We start from the raw sequence: 24,809 nt of genomic DNA, 5'->3' as shown, positions 1-24,809 counted from the left end.
TGCAGACTTCACATTGAGCCAGTTGGGTTAAATAGAGTCACATGAACCACAACTTCTCATCATTAAATCTAGCTCTCAATTACGGCTTGTTGCCCTAGATAGGGCATGTTGCTGCAATCACGTAATTAACTTCAAATTGACTGATTTGAAAAAAAATTCATTGCCGCTTAATGTTAGTGTTTTTTAAACTTCTCTCATTGACAAGCAGTTAGTCATGATGCATTTCGCTTGCCAATAGCTTGTGAAATGTGTGCTGTTTTTTAAGCATTGCAGAAAGCCCTAAGATCTTCAAATAAATCCCATAGGCATACCAGATAGCAGAGATTACCAAAAGGGGTTGGCAAGGCATTAAAATCACTTGTATGGTTCAAACTTGTATGTCCTAGAACATGTTATACAATACAAAAATACTGTTTTTTAAAAATTGTGCTCAAATTTATGCACGCTTTCATCATTGCCTTTTAAACCAATAATTTGGCAAGTCTCTCCCAGCTATTGTTTTAAACATATATGTATATTGTCTATACATATTAGTGTACGTGCTGTAGCGTAGCGTATAAATTAAAACCATCAAAAATGTACAAGCCTGATAGTAAACTCTCTCTGTTATGTTGAAATCATCAAAGAGTTACAATACTTTTTCTGCATAGGCTAAGGTAAGGCCTGCTTCAAACCTGCAGACAGCTGTGTAAACCCTGAGTCTTCATTTATCCAACAGCCAAAAGATTAAACAAATTACGTAGCTGCGTATGGGCATACACCTAATTTAATTGTGCTGATAACCACATTTCTTTCTGTAGGATTTACTATCGCTTGCGTGAACTCGGAGTGCACTCGGGATCGAATCTAAGCTTCAAATCTAGCTCATTTAACTCATCTCATGTCAGCAACGCTTTTTAGTGCAAGTATTATCAATGGAGGACAACTGAGCTGGCAGAAGATCTATGTGGCTGCAAGTTTCTGATTTAGACCAACGTGAGTAGGATAAAACTGTATTTAAGAAATGAAACAGATAATGAAAGCAGCAGGTATGTGTGCTTTTGCTTTAGATTTTACTTTACCTTGAACTTTGGGGACTACATTGGGCTACAGGATTTGTTGTTGTCGCTCATCCAAAGTAACAAAAATATACGACTTTCAATGAAAGCTTGGATGACTGTAGCTTAACATTTGCTTCATACTCAAGTCAAGTCAAGCTCATATGTCAAGCGATCTTCAGGAATCGAGTGTTGCGATCATTGGTAGACATTGGTAGATATGCATCACTGAATAATTTTCCATTGCTAGCTGGTTGTCGGATGCATGCTTTACGTTATATCCTTAAAATCCCAAATTTTTCCAACTTCTCAAAAATTCAAGTGATTCAAAGATCTATAACAAAAGTTTAATTAAAAATGGTTTACAGAAAGAGTTTTTAATTGAATTCTGAAAGAATATATAATTTATATTGTAATACTCATACAAAAATTAGTTCCGTAGGCCTACTATATGCTAATCAAAGCTACCGTTTCAAGGCAAAGGTTAGCAGTAGTTAACCTTTCGGTATAGAGATTCAAGACAAAAAAATTCATGTAAAATAAACGTTTTATAATGCTAGAAGCCTAGAACTAAGGGCCAGCAAAGCTTTGCTAGCAAAGCTTTGTGAAGCGTATTAGATACACATGGCATGAGGAAAATCTGTTGCTGCAGATGTTTATATTATTGATTGATATAATTAATGTGGTTATGTAAACATTGACTGTAGCATATATTCTTTAAGGGGAAATTTATATTTTGCCATAAGCCTTGTTTTTTTTTAAAACATTTTTTGAAGATTGACTAACCAAACATGAAACAGGTACATTAAAAATAATTAAGCTTTTCGTATACCCATTATTATGCTAGTTTGCAACGAATTTGCGTGTAGCCTATCATCAGAAAACTCAATGACCAAAATTTGCTTGATATTTCTCCAGTATCCTGCGGGACATGTATTGCCTCCAGCTAGCTTTAGCTTTCAGAGCCAGACATAGAACCCAGTTCAAGCAATAAAGGTCATAAACTAGTAACAAGCATTAATTAAACATCTCTTTGTATATAGCTTAGTGTATGGCATTATGTAATCTCATACCTGTTGGCTGTTTAGCTCAGAGAAAGAGCTAATCTCATCAATCAATGTCAACAGGGTGTCAACAATCACTGTCTCTGTTGGCTGGCACTGGCTACATGCATTACTCATGTGTCTTTGTGTAACTTGTGATGTACTCTCTAACTTGGTCCACATAAATGCACGCTAATAATCAAATGTCTTTTTTTCTTGTAGAGTGTGACATTGTGTTTCGTAATAATGCTATAATGCCTGGCTTGCTCTTGGTTGCAGGTATGTACTGACAAGATAAAACAATCTGACTTTTTTTCTTTTTTTTTCCAGGCTTTCATTTATATGGTCTCTAATTTAGACGACAACTGCGACGACTTAGCCTTTAGCTGTGCACTTTTCTTGTTGTTTTGTTATCGTTACTTATGCCAACAAAAAATTTAATATTCACATTGTTTTATATAGTAATAATAATAGCAAAAAGAGTACAATTTAAAATAGTTTTTCTCTGTAATTACCAAAAATCATTTAGCAACCGATATAGTTCTAGTCATAACATTGAAATGAATATTTTCATGGTGTAGTATCCTGGTTAGCCTCTGAACCTTGAGTTAAATGTATTGTTTTTGTCTAATTTAAAAGTTTTGAGCTATTGAGACATACACTGACCCTCGTATAGAGATAAACCCTGTCTTTAACAATGATGATTTCAGCCAGCTTTCAATAACCTAACCAACAGACCTTACCCATCATGCGTAGTGCTGTCCTTGTATTGTGGTTGGTTTTTGTTAGTGCAGAGTAGGTGAGAAGTAGGATACTTGAGCCAATAAAAGAGTTACATTTTTAATATGAAATAACTAAGGTTTTTTTGCGTTGTATTTATAATTTTGCATGCTCTTAGAGCTTGGTTAAGTGCATCGGTGAACATGGTTTTACTTTTGCTCTCTCAACTGCATTCAAATAATTTCATATAGTAAAGTCAATGGGCCATCTATCTTTGAAGAAAGATGCATGGGTCAGTATGGAGGATTCAGAGGCCACCACTTGAGGAAACTTGGGCATAAGGGCAAATTTCATGATCTTAGGCTATACATATAACTGAAAGCTTTTCATTTAATATCTTATTACAGCACTACCCATAACATTATTTGACGTATAGATTTTTGCTGCTTTCTTTCTATAAAACTATGGTATTGGCTAAAAGCGTAAATTGAATGGGTTATGATAAAATTATACTTGGCCGCTTGACCCATCTATCCGTTTTTGCACTTGCATTGCAGTAGATTAGTTGGGCCAACTGGTCCAACTACCCTCATCCTTAATGGCCCATGTATACCCAGCTTATAACTTTTGTAAAGTGCCATAACTCTCAAGTTATTTACAGATTAGTTTTAAATTTTGTCTCAAATCGGTTAAAAGATGTTTATTTATGTTAAAAACAAAAATTTGAGTAAACGTCATTCATTTGCTGCATGTTAAACCTGCTAGAATATTAAGTAAATTTACGAAACAGTACTCATGAAAGGTAACTTACCTCCATGCTTGACATTTTCACTTTGACAGAAACTAAGATGGCAGCAGTGACCTATTTTTGGATTGGACAATATTATACAAGCAATAGAAAACTAAAATAAAGTAAACAATTTCTAATAATGGGATACCTATGTATCCCCTGTTTCCATATATCCCACTTCTCCCCTAATATTTGTCCTGAGTAATTATACTCACTGGAAATGTGAGTTTATCTTCTCTCAATTTTTGGCATTAGAAAGTTTGAGTATTTTTATCATGTTTGCTAGAATTTTGACTTCTGAGTTCGAGTTTGGCACATGAATTATTGAAGCACAATGAATAAATGTTGGGATTAGTCGCTTGAAAGATGTGCGATACTCAACAACTATGCCTGCTATGGACTAATGCATCTATGGAAATAATTATAATTGTATTTTAATATCACAATTACTATTCTGGTGTTATGGATTAAATTAGGCTGCTGAAATATAACACTGGATATCTAACATGTTTCAGTCAATGCTACTTGCTAAATTAAGTTTGAGCAGGGTAGTGTTTTTAAAAGTTTACTCTCTATTCTTTGGATTTAAGATTCAATGTTTTTGTAGTTGTACCTGCAAAATGATAGAAAATCATTTTCACCTGTAATTACAATTTAAGTATATGGAACAGTACTTGAATTGTTCCATATACTTGAAGAAAGAGATAGAGATAAAGTTATAGCGACCAAAAAAGGTAATTGACATGGTATGGCTAAATATGACAGGGTTGTTATTCACTGCTGCCACATTCAAGGCAAGGCCAATGTTTTCACTGCGGTTTATCTAGTATTTTGCAATATTATCACAGACTCATTATACACGCATTATGTGGCTCTCGGAGCGAATAAGAGTCAGGCTTATAGGGCAGAGCTAGCTAGAGAGTGGCAAAACACACCTGTGAATAATAAAACTTGATCGGAAACACTTACTAGAACCAACATCTTCGTACATACATAAAGCACTAAGCAGGGACAAGAACCCACCAGAGCACGCAAGCCAATAATAGCTAAAGCTGAAGCAAAGCTGAAGCAATAATAGTCATAAAAGCTGAAGCAAGCGGTAGAAATGTCAAGTAATTTGCAGGAACTGATAATTGCAGGGCTTTGTGAAGCGTATTAGATATGCATGACATGAGAAAAACTCTTTGTCGGGGATTTACATATTATTGATTTTATTGAATGATATTAATTCATTGGCACCTGCCTAATTTTTAGGCGATTTGCCCCAGATACTGCTGATTTTCGGAAAGTTGCCGTAATTCAAATTACTACTACAAAAAACAAACTTAAAATAATTTACTCATTTAAATTTCAAAAGAACCAGCCAAATCTCCGTTTTCAAATTATATTATATTCATACAAACAACTCGTATCCCTTTTATGTAGATTCATGCATTAAAGAAGGTAGTTTTAGGAAATTTCCAATTTTCAAAAAAATGTCATTTGCTGAAACAAAGTTAGATTTGCACCATAAAAATTGCAAAATATACTAAGTTTGACTGAAATTAGTTATTTATTACAGACAATACATAGTTATAAAGATTATTTATACAGATGTAGTTAGTCACGAACACGAAAATCATGAAACTTCAAATTTTTCCCAACGAGAAACTTTGAATTTTTTCTTCAAACAAAAGCATAGCAAATATATATGCCAATATAACACGAATAAAACTTCATGAAAATGTTTCAAATAATAAAAATATGTTCAATAACTCTGTTCTTGACTTTTCAGATATCATAGACAGCTCTCAGAACCAATATGATCCTATCGAAACTGAAAGATAACGTCAGTCTGACTACAGCTGGCAACGTGAAGAATGCATTTTTATTCGAGCATAACGATTCAAATTGGCAAAATTAAAAGTTAATAGAAACTTTGAAACATTAAAAATAATGTTTTAATTTGATTTATGCAGTCTTTCAGTGTCTTACCACTTTTTGATCTGCGTATTTACTGCTGAAGTTGAAAAAAGATTATCACAAACGATAAAATTTCAAGTCAGCATGATGATTTCCGGTTTTGGTAGATATTGAGATAGGTGTACTAATCGGGTTATAACTTTTGTCGGAGATGTCACAGAAGCATATTTTAAAGTTTGTCTGATTGGCCAGAAATCTTTCTTTATAGCAAATTAAAAGTATTATTTTATAACTAAAAAATAATGATGCAAAGAGTTGGTAAATTTCAGACGCGAGTAAACACGCGTTGAGTGCCTGACAATGTTATAAATACGCATGTTAACTTGCGTATTTATAACATTGTCAGGCACTCAACGCGTGTTTACTCGCGTCTGAAATTTACCAACTCTTTGCATCATTATTTTTTAGTTATAAAATGTTAACTTGCGTTAACTCGCGCATGGGTGCGAATGAGTTTATCTGGTTATGTAAACATTCACAGTAGCAGATATTATTTGAGAGAAAATGACTATTTTGACTTACCCTTGCTTTTGTTTGTAAAAATTTTGTTGAAGATTGTCTAACGAACCATGATACAGGTACATGCAAAATCGTGAAGCTCTTCGTATACACATTAATATGCTAGTTTGCAAGTTTTTGTCTTGAGCTTTAGCTTTCAGAGCCAAACATAGAACCCGTTCAAGAAATAAAGGTCTTAAACTAGTGAGAAGCATTATTTAAACACCCCTTTGTATATAGCTGAGTGTATGGCATTATGTAATCTCATACCTGTTTGCTGTTTAGTTCAGAGAAAGAGCTAATCTCATCAATCGCTGTAAACCACATGCTGGCACTGGTTACACTCATTACTCATGTCTTTGTCTAACTGGTGATGTACTGTCTAACTTGCCAACATAAATGGATGCTAATCAATTGTCGTTTTTCTTGTAGAGTCCGATATTGAGTTTCGTAATAATGCTACAATGCCTGGCTTGCTCTTGATTGCAGGTATGTACTGACCAGATAAAACGATCTAACTTTTTTCCATATTTTCTTTCCAGGTTTGCATTCATATGGTCTCTAATTTAGACAACAACTGCCAGGACTTAGCCATTAGCTGTGCGCCTTTCTTGTTGTTTTTTTTGCTGTTACTTATGCCAACAAGAACTTTAAAATGGTATTGTTTCATATAACAGTAATAACAACATAGAGTTACTACTTAGAATGGTTTTTCTCTGTTATTACAAAAAATTAAAATTTGCATTCAATATAGTTCTGGTGATAATATTAAAATGAGTATTTTTATGGTTTAGTCTCATGGTTAGCCTCTGAGCCTTGATTTCAATGTATTCTGGTTTTGCTAACTGGAAGGTTTTAAGCTATTGAGACATTCACTGACCCTCCAATGAAAATAAAGACTGGTTTTAACTCTTTCGCTACCGTAAGCCGATATATCAGCTTTAGTGGTAGTTCAAGTACAGGCCGTAAGCCATATATCAGCTTTAGTGGTAGTTCAAGTACAGGCCGTAAGCCATATATCAGCTTTAGTGGTAGTTCAAGTACAGGCCGTAAGCCATAAATCAGCTTTAGTGGTAGTTCAAGTACAGGCCGTAAGCCATATATCAGCTTTAGTGGTAGTTCAAGTACAGGCCGTAAGCCATATATCAGCTTTAGTGGTAGTTCAAGTACAGGCCGTAAGCCATATATCGGCTTTAGTGGTTGTTCAAGTACAGGCCGTAAGCCATATATCAGCTTTAGTGGTAGTTCAAGTACAGGCCGTAAGCCATATATCAGCTTTAGTGGTAGTTCAAGTACAGGCCGTAAGCCATATATCAGCTTTAGTGGTAGTTCAAGTACAGGCCGTAAGCCATATATCAGCTTTAGTGGTAGTTCAAGTACAGGCCGTAAGCCATATATCAGCTTTAGTGGTAGTTCAAGTACAGGCCGTAAGCCATATATCAGCTTTAGTGGTAGTTCAAGTACAGGCCGTAAGCCATATATCAGCTTTAGTGGTAGTTCAAGTACAGGCCGTAAGCCATATATCGGCTTTAGTGGTAGTTCAAGTACAGGCCGTAAGCCATATATCGGCTTTAGTGGTAGTTCAAGTACAGGCCGTAAGCCATATATCGGCTTTAGTGGTAGTTCAAGTAAAGGCCGTAAGCCATATATCATCTTTAGTGGTAGTTCAAGTACAGGCCGTAAGCCATATATCAGCTTTAGTGGTAGTTCAAGTACAGGCCGTAAGCCATATATCATCTTTAGTGGTAGTTCAAGTACAGGCCGTAAGCCATATATCGGCTTTAGTGGTAGTTCAAGTACAGGCCGTAAGCCATATATCAGCTTTAGTGGTAGTTCAAGTACAGGCCGTAAGCCATATATCAGCTTTAGTGGTAGTTCAAGTAAAGGCCGTAAGCCATATATCGGCTTTAGTGGTAGTTCAAGTACAGGCTGTAAGCCATATATCAGCTTTAGTGGTTGTTCAAGTACAGGCCGTAAGCCATATATCAGCTTTAGTGGTAGTTCAAGTACAGGCCGTAAGCCATATATCGGCTTTAGTGGTAGTTCAAGTACAGGCCGTAAGCCATATATCAGCTTTAGTGGTAGTTCAAGTACAGGCCGTAAGCCATATATCGGCTTTAGTGGTAGTTCAAGTACAGGCCGTAAGCCATATATCAGCTTTAGTGGTAGTTCAAGTACAGGCCGTAAGCCATATATCGGCTTTAGTGGTAGTTCAAGTACAGGCCGTAAGCCATATATCGGCTTTAGTGGTAGCTCAAGTACAGGCTGTAAGCCATATATCAGCTTTAGTGGTAGTTCAAGTACAGGCCGTAAGCCATATATCGGCTTTAGTGGTAGTTCAAGTACAGGCTGTAAGCCATATATCAGCTTTAGTGGTAGTTCAAGTACAGGCGGTAAGCCATATATCGGCTTTTCATTATGGTTTCACTTTTCTTTTAATTATGAAACCTATAGAACAGCTAGACTAATCAAATTTTGTCTCCAGTGAAACAACCTTGTTGCCAACTACTTGCTATCAATGTAAATATTTTTAGCTAAGTATTGTCAACAAATCGCGGTGATAATTGTAGTGACCGTAAAACGATATATTGGCTTGTCAATAGGGTTTCACTTTTCTTTTCATTGCGAAGCTTACACATTAGCTAGACCAATCAAAATTTGTCTCCAGTGAAACAATTGTGTTGCCAATCACGTGCACCTAAAAAATTTTTGTTTCAACTAATCCATTTCTAATTATTTTTCAAAAAGGTGAAACCAGATCGTTATCGTCATAGCAAGGAAAAACACACTGCGTTCGTTCAACACAAATAAAACGTTCGATATTGCACAAGAGTAAAAATCACCTTGTAATTATCTTGTAGAAAATTTTGTTTTGAATAGGATGCATTTTACAGTAAAGTGATATCTGCTTTTATTCTCGACATATTGCTTAATTACTAGCGGTATATCAGCTTTTCAAAAAGTTGGTTCATTAATTTGGGCAGAATATTCATTCGGTAAGATTTTCATGTGGTAGTGAAAGAGTTAAAGGTTTACTTGCATCAAAATTTATATTACAGTTATTTAGTATGGAAAGATTAACCAAGTCTTACTTTGTTGTGTTGTAGGTGGAAAATATTTTACTAACTATATTTTTCCAGTATATTTTGAGTCATGAAATGATGATGAGCGTGTGCTGGATGGATATGATCTGTAAATTTTTTTACAAGTTTTTAAAATTGTACAAAAGTTTATAGTTTCAGCCCGAACAATGGTGAAATACCATTTTTTTCTGTTTGATGACATCGGTGGTAGGTTTTTTACTAGTGTTTGATCAAATATCATTATACTATTCTTTGGATCGCTGAAAATATTGCCCAGGTTTACTGACACGCATTGATAAGATCGGCAAGGATCAAAGCGTTAAAACTTGACATATCATCAATTCATGAATTTTTACAAGTTTATATTTATATTTAACGACTATGGTATTATCTTATTGACATGGAATTACTTAATTTATTTGAAAATTTTAGCACTTTAACTACCAGAGGTGCGAGCTGTCTACTGACACAGGCTTGGGTAATATTTCATAACAAAGGCTAGTACAAAGCCATTTGCCCAGCTGCTTGCATTGAAAGCTGCTCATCCATAACAGCTCATGTATTGCTTTCCAGTTGGCAAGCACTTTATGTATGCCTATATCAAATTTATCAGCATGTCCACCAACATATCAACTGGTCGTGGATCAGTAGTTTGTTATCTGTTTAGGCCTACGTAGTCATTAAAGTCATCTTTCCTGAGAGATGTTTCAATGATGAACAGATCTCAAATGCTAGTTCAACGCTTCTTCCCAGTCATTGGATGCGTAACCAACCTGATTTTCAAGGGCTGGTAGGTCATCCTTAACTAGTTCACTTAATAAGCTTTTTACTCAATGACCTCGCATAGACCTTTCAACACATTAGTTTCAACACTTGTTGCCATTTGTCTGTTGCTTTGAATTTCTTTGCATAAAGTGAACCCTTTTGCGGTATAATTTTAATTTATTTCAGACTTGATCGATACCCCAAACTTTTTTTTAACTTTTGATAAACGCGATAATAATACCTCAAAAAATACCATAACGCATCTATTTTGATGCAACAACACTCTATCTTTCAGTCCTACTCCCATCCTTCAATAAAAAATGGCCCTCAATTTTTCAAACAATTGCTTTAAGTGGTCTCAAATAGCAGTACCATTAAAATAGAGTTAGCATTCAAATATAGGTTTAACGGTAGCCCACTTTCAACATGTCTGCAAATACCAAATAAAAGGTGGTCAGAGGCTCAATGCATAAAGTGGTCATCAACTTTCTTACTTAATATTATGTTACAAACATTTTACTTTTGTAGAAGTTGTTTGATCTGGAGAATAAAGATGAGCTCTCCACACCGAACTATAGTCCCTCGATCATTTCCTCATAGAACCAATCATATCGGTCTACAAGTTTTTAAAAAAGCTAAAGGGTGAGTTTATGAGCCCTTATTTTTTTAGTCTTGATCTTTTGATGATTATAGTTGGCTCTGGAGACTGCAGTCATTAATTACATTGGGCAGTTGGCTAAACCAAAATACCATAGCACTGGCAATCAAAAAAAATAACTAAAACAATAGTTAGGATGCAAAATACTAATGTATGAAGTTGTATGTACAAATTATCCGTTTTTTCTATTTATGTACAGTATTTCAACTATGTATAAATTTAGTATAAAGTTTATTAAAATATTATTATTAAATATTAATATTTAAATGTTAATATAAAAATATTAACCATTTTTGCAAAGTTTGACTGATTTTTTTAATGAGTTTAATTTGGGTTCTCAGAATTGAAACGTTTTAAAACACAAGCAGGTTTGTACGTAGTCCATTAACTGAGTGCATACAACAGGCTGTGCAGTGCAGCTCAGCACAACGTACGCATTTAGCCAAGATCAATGTTCTATGGCTCTTACAAAGTTTTCCGTACAAAACACTTTTTTTAGTGAGTAGCTGATTAATTGATTAATTGATTAATGGATTACTGATTGCTTCCTATTTTATTAGCAAAAGAGGCCGAGAACACACTGCAACACACTTTTAGATTTTTGTTCGCATCTTTACATGTAAAATTTTCTGTTGATTGGTGTGTATATAAAAAATCTCATAGGCGGCGGGTTCAAAAATAGGGGCCATGCTAACCTGAGGGCACACTTCATTCATTGGTGAAAGTTAGGTCTTTAACAAAAGCCATTACATTTATGAGAATAGCGATTTGTATACCAAAATATGTTGTATTCTAATAAATAGTGTATTACGTTGTTCTATAAAGAACGATATGGTAATGATGCTACCATATCACTACCAGGCACACTGGCTTTTTAGCTATAACTAAAAAACAACTTGTATTAACCGTTTTAGGCAACACTCTTGCTCACCTAAATTCTGGAGTTTTCTGTTCATGTAATAATATTATGTTTTCCAAACTATGATACAATTAAAAGTGCTCTTGTGAATCCTGGTCATCAAATGTTTTTAGCATTTTTTATAACATCAAGTGGCAATTAAATTTTCCTATTTAATAATAATAATCTATTGTGTTTTCCAAACTATGATACAATTAAAAGTGCTATTGTGAATTCTGGTCATCAAATATTTTTAGCAATTTTTTTATAACATCAAGTGGCAATTCAAATTTCCTATTTTCCAGCAAGATCATTAAATTTTTAACCCCTCTTAGCATTTTCAACATATTGAAGAGTGAAGTAATAATTTGTGGACATGATCCACAATAATCATGAACTTGTGGTATGACTCTTACTCTGTTTCTTACATCAAGCCTGCTTATAAACATGCTGTCAAAATGCAGTTGCATTTAAAGGTCGACTCGCAACAAAATTTACATTACAGTTATTTGGTATCAAAAAATTCACCATGTCTTACTCTACTGGGTTGTAGGTGCAGAATTTGTAGAATGGTAATTACAAGCTCTTAAAAGCTCAAAAATGAACAGTTAATCGCAGCCATCAGGAAAACATCGTAGGTTAGAATCCCTGTATTTTGATTATGTACTCAACTCAATGTAGTTATTGTTCTGACATGCAGTGTTATCACGTAAAATTAAAGGCCAATCACAGCCTCGGTATAAAACGTCTCGTAGCACTAGTTTATGACAAACACTTCGGGTTCTACCGGGAAGCTCTCATCAAATATACATGCTCAATTATAAATGCTCGCTACTTTACAATTTTTTCAGCTTGGTGTAATTTTTTTGTCGTAATTTGATCATGTGACCCATAATTCTTGTCAAAAAGCATGAACAATTTCTGCAGAATCCTTTGACTATCGCAGGTGACAACAGGCTCCTCATGTCATCAGAGGATGGTATACATTCCTTCGAACTAAAGTTAAAAAATAAAATAATTTTTAGGCGAGGTTTTGAGATATCAGTGCTCAAAGTGACAGCATTACAATGATCAGGAAATAGTCACCTAAGGACAATAGACATGATTTATTGAATACATGAGGTAAATTTGTAAAAATATTTTGACAAATGAGGTTGCAAAAAAGTTTAAACAGAAGCCATCATTGCGCAACTTACACCCCATTTTAGCCGTTTCGTAAAGGGATTCCAACCTATGACGTTTTTGTGATGGCTGCGATTAACTGTTTGCTTTTGATCTTTTAAGATCTTGTGATCACTTTTCCCCATATTTTGCACTTACAACACAGCAGAGTAAGATACGGTAAATGGTTTGAGACTAAATAACTGTAATGTAAGTTTTGTTGCAAGCTCACCAATAATTTACGCATAAATTGTCTCAGTTATTTTTTTAATCATTTAAGAATTAAATTAGCTATAATAATAATTAGCTCGATTAATATTAAAAGCTTGGAAACCTCTGGTATTGTATTTTTTTTGAATTATACACGTATACAATATGATTCTCAAATACAGCAAAGCATGACGTAAAAGTAATACAAAGCAGATTTTACACTGATTGCTTCTGTTTTCTTTTGACGAAGCTGTTTCAGTGCGAATCAAATTGTTCAACTCCTGAGCTACTGTGAACCTAGTAGGACAGTAAAGATAGTCAAAGTGTTTTCGCATAACCAAGTGCTGCATGATGTGGCTTTGTCAAGCTTTTGTACGAATGGGTCGCAATCTCAAAAACCATGGTCAAGTCGCAAACCATGAAGTTGAGTTATCCGACTATAAAGCTGCACTAACTGAATAAGTAATACATTTTTTTAGATATACAGCTATTTCTATGACAACCAGCTACAATCTGTTTAGATTTTTAACTTCAGCATAATTTTCTGGATATAAATTCAGAAATCTAGATAAATATCACAACATCTTGATTGATATTGGTTGCTATGACATTTTGAAATGTAAACACAATTGTGCATTAGTTTTTGTTTCTCAAACTTCAACACTTGTTTTCTCGGAACTATGTTTTGGCATTAATGGTTTCAGCATTCAGCATGCATTAATTACATGCATTCAGTTTATTGACCATAAAACCTGCTGTAATTGAGGTAAAATCAAAATTTTGTTTTGCAAAATAGCTGTGAACTCACTCCTTTTGATAGTAGTGTAGATAACTCCCAATCTCAAACCACTGATTTAACCATGGTTTCTGAGATCATGACCCAAATTGTTTATGATTAGTGAGTAATTGACAAATTACTTCACTGTATATATACCTGAATGAAAAAAGCAATTGTTTGTATATGTTGAACCAATAAAAATATGTTTACAACCCAAGTGTAGTTTCGCTTTGCGAATACTTGCTTTATGACAATTTCTTCTTAGAAATGACAGTCATGTCAGAGGCATAACAGCCACAAATTTTTACTAGTTTTAGTTCTATGGACTGGGTAATTTTATTGAGTAATAGTGCTGATGAGAGTAATTATTTTTATCAGTAATAATATATTGTAAACTAATAATATTCATGAATCATCTGACTCGAGTTTTATGCTCACCTCACGGTAATTTCAAAATGAACGAAAAGTGTTCCCTCTCATTCTGCAACACATTTTTTATAGTTTTCGCGGCATCAACTAACGTATTATTATACTGATTAATTTGCTATAAAAAGACTGTTAATAGATCATGTGGTTTAAAGTTATAACCATTTATACAGACAAATTTTAGAAATTAGGTGTCACTAATTACTTATGTCGCAGTAAAGAAATTCCTTTCGTAGTAAAGGAGTTGACGTTAGTTTGTTAAATACATCATGTAGTTACCACACTGTTTAGAACAAATAGTGCTAATGTAAAACTACAATAAAAATATGTCATAGCTAACATAAATTTGCTACCAGTTTTAATTTTATATTATACTATATATTTTATATAGGTTTTGCATTTTCTATTAAAGGATTTTAAATGTTCCCAGGACAAAAAGAAGCCACTGCAACAGGCTTTTCATAGAAATGATTTTAAACTCTATCTTAGTATTATAGATATTTCTGTAACAAGTATTGATGCGGCTAATTGTGCCTAATACTTTTATACGCTTTTGACTAAGTCGAACAAATCTAGTTTGTTTCACTCTTACCACCTGCCTCAAGTCGGTGCAAATGATCATCAAAAATTTGATTTCTTTGTGCCGCTAAAAATGTCACATTAAAGAAAATTTAGTTTGGTGAACACTCAAATATTGGTTAATTATTTGCCTTGCTAAAAACCGTAATAGACTCATCTGGATTACATGTACAACTTAGCTGCCTAGGTTGCTAACTCGTAGTTCCGTGGCTTGTTATCATTTTGCTTGTTAGGGAGTAGTAATCTTTTTAAAAAAATGAACCCGCTTTTTTTGTTGGAAACATACCATTCAAGCAGCAAATGTATGTCAGTGCTACTGCGCATTATGCTGGTTAATATTCTCAGCTTTGTTAATCATTCTTAGTAATGAATAAGTGTTTCTGCTTTTTGGTTTGTCTCTTTTTCCATATATATGTAACTATTATGTATGACTTTTTAGCTTCATGAAGCTGGTGCAGAGTTCTTACTAACCCTTTAGTGACCGCGGGCTTACGGCTGGAATTCCCCCAGCGCACCAGAGCATTTACTATGGTTATTTGAGCCTTCGATACCACTGCGTAAAAACTGCATCAACTTTCATCAAAATTGAGGTAGATACATAAATTAACATGCACAAGAATGCTGAGAAATTTCTCTACAAGCTGATTTATTTTATGTAGCTAGCTTGCATTTGCTTTCCTGCAAAACTCTCAATTCGTTGAAGCGACGAGTTTTTTTATCTTTGTCGGTCATTTTCAATTGTTTTTATATTTACTAAAAGCAATTTTGCAATGTTGTATAAATAATTCCTGCATGGATTTATATGTTCACAACAATTTCAAAAAAAATTAGTCGTCCAAGAGCATTGAAAGTGGAGTTATGAGCTCCAATGTATAGCGGGAGCGCCACTGGAAATGCTCAAGACGCCTTGTCCATAAGCAGCGCAAGACAGTCACCCGACAAGGTTGCTCCAACTTTTGTGCAAATTGGCACAAAAACTGTGAATAAATATGCATCTGGAAGCTGAGAAACTTTCCTGCAGAATGAGATTTTTTCCTCCACACAGCTTGCAAAAACTTGGCAGCTAGACATATATAATTATATGCAGTTACGATTTTTTGCTCTAGTTTTTATGCATTTCTTAAGACTATAGATCTATGTAAAAGTTTTGCATATAAAGTCAATGCACAGGTTTATGTGTGCTGCAGCAAACATTAACCGGTTGTGTGCAAGAAGAATTAAGTCGTGAGCCTATATTCACACATTTGGTGAAGCAGCAAAAAACATGAAGTAACATTTATTATGAGCAGAAACAGCAAATCATGGACTACTAGATTGCAAAACAATATGAGAACAGAACTTTTTGATTAGACCGCTGCTCTGAAGATGAAAGTGTGCAACAAATGCAGCACACCAATGCACAACTAATACAATAGATTAGCAAATTTATGTAAAAATGCTAGCAATACAAAGCAGTGAAGCATTTGCGGAAACAATAAAATACCATTTGTAAATAAATTTAGTTAGCATGGAAAAGATCAAAACATGACTTGCACAAATATATTCCACTTGTGACTCCGCTGCCAGTGCATTCAGCTTGCTCGTCGACAATGTATACAGACAACTGATGCACATAGCCAGAGACAGCAACGGAAAGCAAATAACTTAATTCCAAATTTAGATCTGTTAGATGGAATATACTGTCTGAAGTTGAGCCATCCTTCCCATGCCAGCAAGCTTTCATCTACAGATATAAATTTATCAGAGTGAAAAACAGGATAGAACCAGTCGCATGTCATGGCAAAATTTTTTTCTAACTTGAACATTTTATTGCCAGTAGGGTCTTCAAAATTGTCAATAAAGTGTAAGCTTGCTTCTAATTTTCTTTCAATTTTTAAATTGATTAAAAATCAGCGTAGATAATAAAGGAATGTCACAGTGGACCAGTAAGGCAGCATAGTAGGCTTTTTGAGAATACCTAAATGCAAAACTAAACAAACAACTCGCTAAATCTTTATCATCAACAGGCTCCGACGCATCGCAATGTTTTTGAAGGCCATATTTATTTGTTTCGTTCAAAATAATATTTATAGTGACCGATGTTTAAAAAGCTTTGAATAATAAAAAACACCTACCTGTTTAAGAATTCAAACTTATACTCCTGCCAGACTGTTAGCAAAATGTAATTATTTTGGTTTTAAATCAGCTCCTCTTTGATATCCGTCATTATTAGCCGTTTCAACACCGGCCGTTTCAGTCTCACTTTCGCAATCCCATTCATTTTGTTGATTCTCTTTTTTATTTTCATCGGCTTCCTCACATTTTTTGGTCTAAAATCCCCTTCTTCACTTTCAAACCTGTCGTTATCTTCCTGTAAACAAATCTTTTTAATAGCGCTTCAAATATCGCATCCGTTCATGATGATCAGCTTTCCATAAAGACCGTTCAACTTCTAACAAAGTGTTCTTTTTGCACATGCGTAGAAGGGAGTAATTACAGCCTCAAAACAGTAGTATGATATCTTTTAAAACTCCTCAAAATATTAATGAAAAATGTTAGTGCCATTTTTAAAATAAATAAATGAATTTAAAAAATACCTATCGAAGACTCAGATCTGATGGCAATTACGGGTTTGGTGCGCTGAGACTGCGCTCTCAGCCCATAAGATTTACGGGAACGGTGTGGAAAAGGTTAACAATAATTTGGTTGAACGTCAGGTTCTGGTTATTATGTTTTACAAATTGGACTATGCCCTGTGAATAACTGCTTAATTTCAATTATGTACACAGCTCCTATTCACCCTTGCATGTTTATAGTTGTCGTGTTCTTGCATTCCTGTTACCTGTTTACCGGCGATAGCACTTGTACAAACTATAGGTTAGCGTAGCGTCTGAGACAGGAACAGAAACTTGCAGTTAACACCCATGGTGACGAGCTCTAAACTTTACCTTACAATCATATCTAGAAGCCAAGTCCAAATCAAGGTCAGACAACTGACAATCGATTTCATGACTTGGTGATCGCTTTTGAAATTTTGTTCACATTGCTTAAGTCATGCTCTTCTAATGCCTAAAGACTACACCGGTGAGGAATATAAAAGCTGTGATTGAATGTCAGGGCTAGAATACCAAATACACTTCTACTTGCTCAGTTTTTGTTTTTTCTGCAGCAATCAATGAACTTGCAAACGATTTGCTGTAAACGTATGTTGAAAACAGTTAATGTAAATCGGAAAAGGTTCTATTAAAAAAAACTTGTTATTTCTATTTTGTTATGAATCATTGCAGAGTGCTGCCATAACATGTCCTGCATCCTCTTTGATGCTAGTCAAGTTATCTACAGAACTGGCAATTTAAGGTTCAAACAGCTTACATACATCTTTGGGATGTTTCTGGTCAGAAGAGAGTGGACACAAGAACTTAGTGAAGGTAAATCACGGTGTTTATAGACCAAAATATTGAGAAACGTAGAATGAGCTTTAGTGAAAAAAAAAATTTTTTTTAGAGGTATTTTACAATTATAGAGATAAAAAATCACTTCTAGTCTTAAAAATTCAATTATATTACTTTTGGCAAATACATTTAACACCTTTGCTATCACATCAATTTCTGACCAAACAAAATTAATTCAAACAAATTTTCAAAAAACTGATATACAGCTAGTATTTAAGTAATATCACAAAAATCAAAACCTACCGTTTCACTGTTAAATGCATCTTTTTCAAAAAAATTCTACAAAATAACTATGAAACTGTTTAGTGAGTCCCAATCTCACAAATGTTCTGACGCTTTCTTTGCGTTGAATGAACGCTGTGTGTTTCTTATTGCCATGACGATAATGATCTGGTTTTTCTGTTTTGATAATAAGTAGAAATGAAACTGTTAGGCTAAAAATTATTCTATTGGTTGCGGGTGATTGGCAACCAAATTGTTTTGGTAGAGACAGAGTTTGATTTGTCTAGCTAATGTGTGTGCTCCGTAATGAAAAGAAAAGTGAAACCCTCATGATAAGCCAATACATCGGCTTATGGTCTGTACTTATATTACCTCGGAAGCCGTGACATCGGCTTATGGTAGCGAAAGAGTTAATAATTTGCCCCATGCTATACCCTTTATAACTTTCAATGGCATTCATGTTGGTTAATAGATTGACTCGCATATTAGTATTACTTACAATCTGTTTGTGATAAATCCAATTTTTGCTCAAAATCCCGTTCTGCTTGTCATAGCTATCTTTTGCAGTTATCCTTCATTTTTCGTGATACACAGGGACATTGGTTCTTTGTGAAAAGTGAAATCGCAAAATAAAAAGTAGTTTTTTTTACGTACTATATATACATGTACATGGCTCAAACTTTTTTTGTTAAAACACTTGCATTTTTCTCTAAACATAATGTATTTGTTTCCTGTATGATAAATAAATTGAAGTTCTCTTGATTGACTGTTATGTCGTATTTCAATTTCAATCCCAGTATGGTAATTCAAAGAATGAACTTCAAGTGTATGGGCATAGTTTGGACTTTATCTGGTTGGAATATCTGTCCAGTAAATGCTCTTATAATGCATTCCTCTTATAACGGGAACTCCACCTAAAAATAATTTATGTAAAGCTTTTGTTTGATGCAACATAAATACTTTCACATGAAGTAAAGTGTCAAGTTGGTGCAAATTCTCAAATTCAATGACGAGAATTTTATAGCTGGCTTTAAAAATATAGTTTACATTCTTGCCGAACTGGAGCAATAAGAGTATGTATAGGGTTCGCTATTATAGATTTTAGTACATTGTTAACTCTTTTGCCACCGCAAGCCTATGCATCAGCTTATCAATAGGGTTTCACTTTTTTTATTAGGAAGCCCACACATTAGCTAGACACATCAAATTATGCCTCCAATTAAAGAAATTTGTTTCCAAGCAGGTGCAACCAATATAATTCGTTTGCAGTTCAACCATTCTAACATTTCACAGTAATTTAAGTACAGACAGTAAGCCGGTGTATTGACGTTTCAATAGGGTTTCACTTTGCTTTTCATTACGAAACCTACACATTAGCTAGACTAATAAAGTCTGGTCTCGCACGAGACCACCTTGTTGCTAGTCAGGTGCAACCAATATACATTATTTTTGTTCAACTATTCAATTTCCAATCATTTTTTCAAAACGGCAAAACCAGATCGTTATCGCAAACAAAGCGTCAGAAAAATTGTGAGAGTGAGATTCACCAAACAATTCTAAGCTTACCTTGTAGAGAACATTCTTTTAAATAAGATGCATTTTACAGTAAAATAATATCTGTTTTCATTCTTGAGTTATTGCTTAAATACTAGCGGTATATCGCTTTTTTTCGAAAAAAACGTTTGAATTAATTTGGGAAGGTTAATCATTCGGTCAGAATTTTATGCAGTAGCAAAAGAGTTAAACTAGTTTGCCATTAGAAGATGTCAGTTGTGTCAAAAAATGGAAAAAATGACTAGCCTTTCATAAACTCCCAAAAATTGGAAAGCTACCTATTGGTGCAAGCATTGGAGTATTGATATACCCAGATGAATGTTATGAGCTCTAGTCTCATCAAAAATATATATTTTTCCTAACTGTATCCCGACGATGGATAAATGGAAAGTCAGACAGACACCGCTTTCACCTTGTTAGTTAGCAACAACAAGTATCAATCAGTCTTTTGTTGCTTTTATTTACTTCACCTTCTTGTTTGTCTCCAAATTCATGTCTACTGCCAATTAACCAGAATGTTTTTAATTGTTTAATCGGTTGATATGAGCATTAAAGTGGAAATTTTACCTGAGCTAGTAATTATTTCAGTTTTCTTGAATAGTGTTACAAAAACGAACTGTAACAAACAGGCGCAGTGGCACTTGCATGCCAATGGCAGAGTAACTTTATTGTAAAAGCACATGCCATAACCGTGTAAACCAAGGCTAAAAATCTGTTCTACTGGAAACTTCTGAGCTATTTAAAGGACTTTAATAATGTCTATATAATCTCAGATTTTTTGAATTTTTTTAAAGTGCTCGAAAGGGCAACTTCATGTTTTTTTGTCCCAGCATTGAACCTTCTTCAAATATATTACAATTTTTGGAGAAAAGCCGTCTGCACAGCAATTGAAGGCTCATGTTGTTCGTTGGAGCTTAGGACATATTATTTTAGTGTTAATTGTGTTTTAGTTGTATCATGCGTATTTTGGAAGAAAACATTAAACCTAGAAAGAGTAATTCAAAGTGGTCTAAAAACATGCGAGTTATAAAGCAAGCTGACTTATTTTTAATAATCCTAGCTTAGACAACTGAAAAAATTATTTCTGTAAGAAATGACATCTTGAAGCATATTTGTTAAAAAAATTATTTGCTTGCAAAATCTGTTGGTCTAAACTTTTCTTGATTTTGCTGGACTTGCTGGACGTACTATTTTAGTGTTAACCCTTTGGCAGAGAAATGACTAAAATGTCGTTTACCGGTTGCGTGAAGAAACAAAATTTATGTCGCTTTCGGTAGACGTTTATAAAACTGTCGCCTAGTAACGTTAAACAAAGGATATGAACACTAGTAAGTTTTAAATATCATCAGCAATATATCGGTTGATGATTTACAATATGAAATGATTATCTTAGAGGCTTTGATTTGTGCTAAAAACTAGACAAATTGCCTCCTTGAAAAAGAATAAAATTTGGAAAAAACAGTCAACATCAGCTCGACTTTCAAAACGGTAAAATAAAAGATTATTTGATCCTGCGATCATTAGTGACTTTTTGTTTGATCAGAATCAAAATAATTCAAATAATAGAAGTGATGTAAACTTTTTGGATTTTTAATATACTTGGAAAATATAGGGAAAACGATCGTTGTGGTGTCAAATGCCTTCCAAAGCTAAGTCGGTTAATATGCATCTGCAATGTGAGATTTCAAAATTTGATCACTGGCCATTTAAGAAGAACTAAATAGTTTTAGTGTAATCAGTATTAATAATACAAATAAAATCCACATTGATCGAAAAGTGTGCATGAGGATCTTGTCTGTTTATATTTGCCTCCAGTGTCACCTGCCTACAATAAATGATTTTAGTTTACATAAAACCTGTTGTTATTCAATAAAAGCACTGATTCAACTTATGCTACTTCTATTTCAGCTCATCAAAAATTGGTAAACTTGCAATGAGTCTATGTACTTATTTTATATATTTAGCTCTTCATCTTAAGCTTTCTTAAATTGCAATTGAGGTCCGTAAAAGTCGACGATAATTTTTTGCGATAGATGTAAGAAATAGAGTAGTAGTCATACCACAAGTTCATGATTTTTGAACAATTTATTACTTCATTCTTTAATAAGTTGAAAATGCTAAGACAGATTAAAAAAATTATTGATCTTGTTGGAAGAGAGGAAATTTGAATTGCCATTTGATGTTATAAAAAATTGCTAAAACATTTGATGACCAGGATTCACAAGAGCACTTTTAATTGTATCATAGTTTGGAAAACATAATATTATTACAGGAGCAGACAACTCAAGAATTCAAGTGAGCAAGAGTGTTGCCTAAAACGGTTAATACAAATGGTTGTTTAGTTATAGCTAAAAGGCCAGTGTGCCTGGTAGTGGTAGCATCATTACCATATCAATCTATATAGAACAACGTAATACACTTTTTATTAGAATACAACATATTTTGTTATACAAATCGCTATTCTCATAAATGTAATGGCTTTTGTTAAAGACCTAACTTTTACCAATGAATGTGTGTGCCCTCAGGTTAGAATGGCCCCTATTTTTGAACCACACCGCCTATGAGATTTTTATAAACATCAATCAACAGAACTTATTACATATAATGATGCAAAGAAAAAGCTAAAAGTGTGTTGCAGTGTGAGCTCGGTCGTGTTCTCAGCCTTTTCCGCTAATAACATAGGAAGCAATCAGTAATCCATTTTCAAAAGTCTATTGATTGCCCATTTCTGAAACCTTGGTAACTTTAAAGGTCTGACACGGCTGGTTAAGTAACCAGCCGTGTCAGACCTTTAAAGTTACCAAGGTTTTTTTACTACACTTGTAGTAAAAAACGAAATTGCGAGAACAAAAATATGTGCTCCCAAAAAACGGAAAATCCCAGGTCGGTGAGGGTTGTTAACATGTTTTCTATTGGTTCAATGCAGGCAGATGATTCTTTTCTTTCAAATAGGTACACGTATGACAGGCTAATTAATCAGCTACTCAATAAAAATGTGTTTTATACAAACATATTTGTAAGAGCCATAGAACATTGATCTTGGCTATACGCGTATGTTGTGCCGAGCTGCACTGCCTGTTGTATGTAAATGTTGTTTCAGCCTGTTGCAAGTAAGTATTGTTTCTTTTTTAGATCAGCTGTTTCAATGAAGTTCTGCTTGGCTTTTAAATTGGCATCCCACTGTGTGGTCGTGTTTCAGTCAGTGTTTTTCACCTCCGTGTTTCAGGTCGCAAGCAGAATTTCGCGATAGTAAAAGTACTTAGATGATACACCCTAAGATGCATTCAAAACAGTATTGTACGATAGCTTAGTGCTATAGACTACAACCCTATTCTGGTGTTTCAAACTATTGCCAGTTAGGAGTGTGGTAAGTAGCAGCTAAAGCTAAATGTCTTTATTATATAAAATACCTAAATACTGGCAAGGCAGAAGCGCATGGAAAACATGTAACTATAGAAACTGTTCATAGCAAGATATCCCTTTTGCTGCCATATGCGCATTTATGCAAAGTGTATGGCCAACTGTCATATGCACACTATAGCAAATTTTCAAGCAGTCGCATAGTAACTTAATTTTATTACTTGTTGATAACATAACCAACGACCTTTAGTACTTTTATAGTATTGACAGTGTTGTCTAAATATTTTTCTATGAAAGTTGCATAAATTCGCAAGTCTGTTTTAAGTCTTTGTTTGGAAAATTTCAACTCGGAAACGCTCATCTTTTTTTCAACATTTGAACTATTTAGCGTTATTATGGCCTTCGCAAGTTCCTCGTGACTTAAAAAACAAAGAGTTACATATGTTGATGAAATTGCAGCCAATTCAAAATCTGGCTTAGTAATTAGAAAGATAATGAAAGACGCAGCACTAACTCTGACGGTAATCTGCTAAGTTCTGACGGAAATAATAGTTTTGTAAGTGTAAGTAAAATTGGAGATGATCATTTTAGTTTCATTGCGATCACAGCTTTACATAGGTTTAGTAATGCACAAAGCATAAACATGTCGATTTGGTGCATAGCTCTGGTAACACGTTTGCAAAATAAAATGTTACAAAAATGTTTTAGAGTTTGAAGTTTAAAAAACCCGTGAACATACCATGAAGTAAAATCACGATCTTTCAGTAAAATGACTGACAGTAAGCCGAAGCTTAATTGGTACATGGATGGCAGCAATAGGCATATCTAAACACACCAACCTTAGAGTGTTAAAGGCCAACTGAATAATAAGGGATTTTTATACAATTAAATAGTCAATCTGTGCATGAAAAAACATTGACTGTTAGACAGTTAATAATTTTATTCAGCTCAAGAGTTGGACTAAACTTGGTTTGTACTAAAAATACCATAGAAGTCTAGAGTGCGGTAAAATATTGTCAGTTGCAATAATTAAACATTCAATTATTGCAAACTATTGCAAGAAGGTCAATTAGCACAATTGTTATTGTGTCAGTCTAACGCGTTGAATCTTGCAAGTTTAAATCCTATGTGACACAATTTTTTTTTTCTGATTTTCAACTGTGGCTTTAGATGGACATATACTGTTCTCATAATAGTACAGGCTGAATGTGTACAATGTTGTTGATTTTTGTGCGTTTTGCTTAGAAGGGAAAGGAACAGTACCGCTGTAATTGTTGGTTTGTAAAATAGAGCTTTTCTTAATCCAACTATTTATTACATATTATATTTCAATGATACCATTCTTAACTAAGATTTGAACAAAGAAGCATTAGCTTGAAATAAATCACTGATGATAATCATTGTTTTTAATTTTACTGAGCGAAATGATTTGTGTTAACCACAACATTAAAACAAACTTTTTCAAAGAAAACTTATTGATTAAAGTTTTATTGTTAGGTGGAACATCAGCATACTTAGAATTGCAATATCTTTAGGAGAAATTTAATTATGCAGTTTCAGTAGGAAGACATCTTCTGTGCCACACCTACATGTAGTAGTGCTGCCAAAGTAACCCGCTGCAAGAGCTTCCTTTT

General features: G+C 34.1%; 1 long non-coding RNA gene across 2 annotated transcripts; it reads left to right on the top strand.

Moving 5' to 3' along the window:
* The first annotated feature begins 866 nt into the window (after positions 1-866).
* On the top strand, positions 867-17,998 carry LOC137398874 (uncharacterized). 2 transcript variants are annotated; one of them, XR_010979031.1, is made up of 7 exons: positions 867-975; positions 2,303-2,359; positions 6,483-6,539; positions 9,801-9,923; positions 10,427-10,540; positions 15,048-15,198; positions 17,875-17,998. It is a non-coding gene; the product is annotated as an uncharacterized lncRNA (long non-coding RNA). The 2 variants fall into 2 exon arrangements; XR_010979032.1 differs by lacking the exon at positions 9,801-9,923.
* Positions 17,999-24,809: the final 6,811 nt, after the last annotated feature.

This window comes from Watersipora subatra, chromosome 6 (assembly GCF_963576615.1).
Source record: "Watersipora subatra chromosome 6, tzWatSuba1.1, whole genome shotgun sequence".
In the NCBI taxonomy this organism is placed as follows: Eukaryota; Metazoa; Bryozoa; class Gymnolaemata; order Cheilostomatida; family Watersiporidae; genus Watersipora; species Watersipora subatra.
This window is presented reverse-complemented; position numbering and strand designations above follow the sequence as displayed.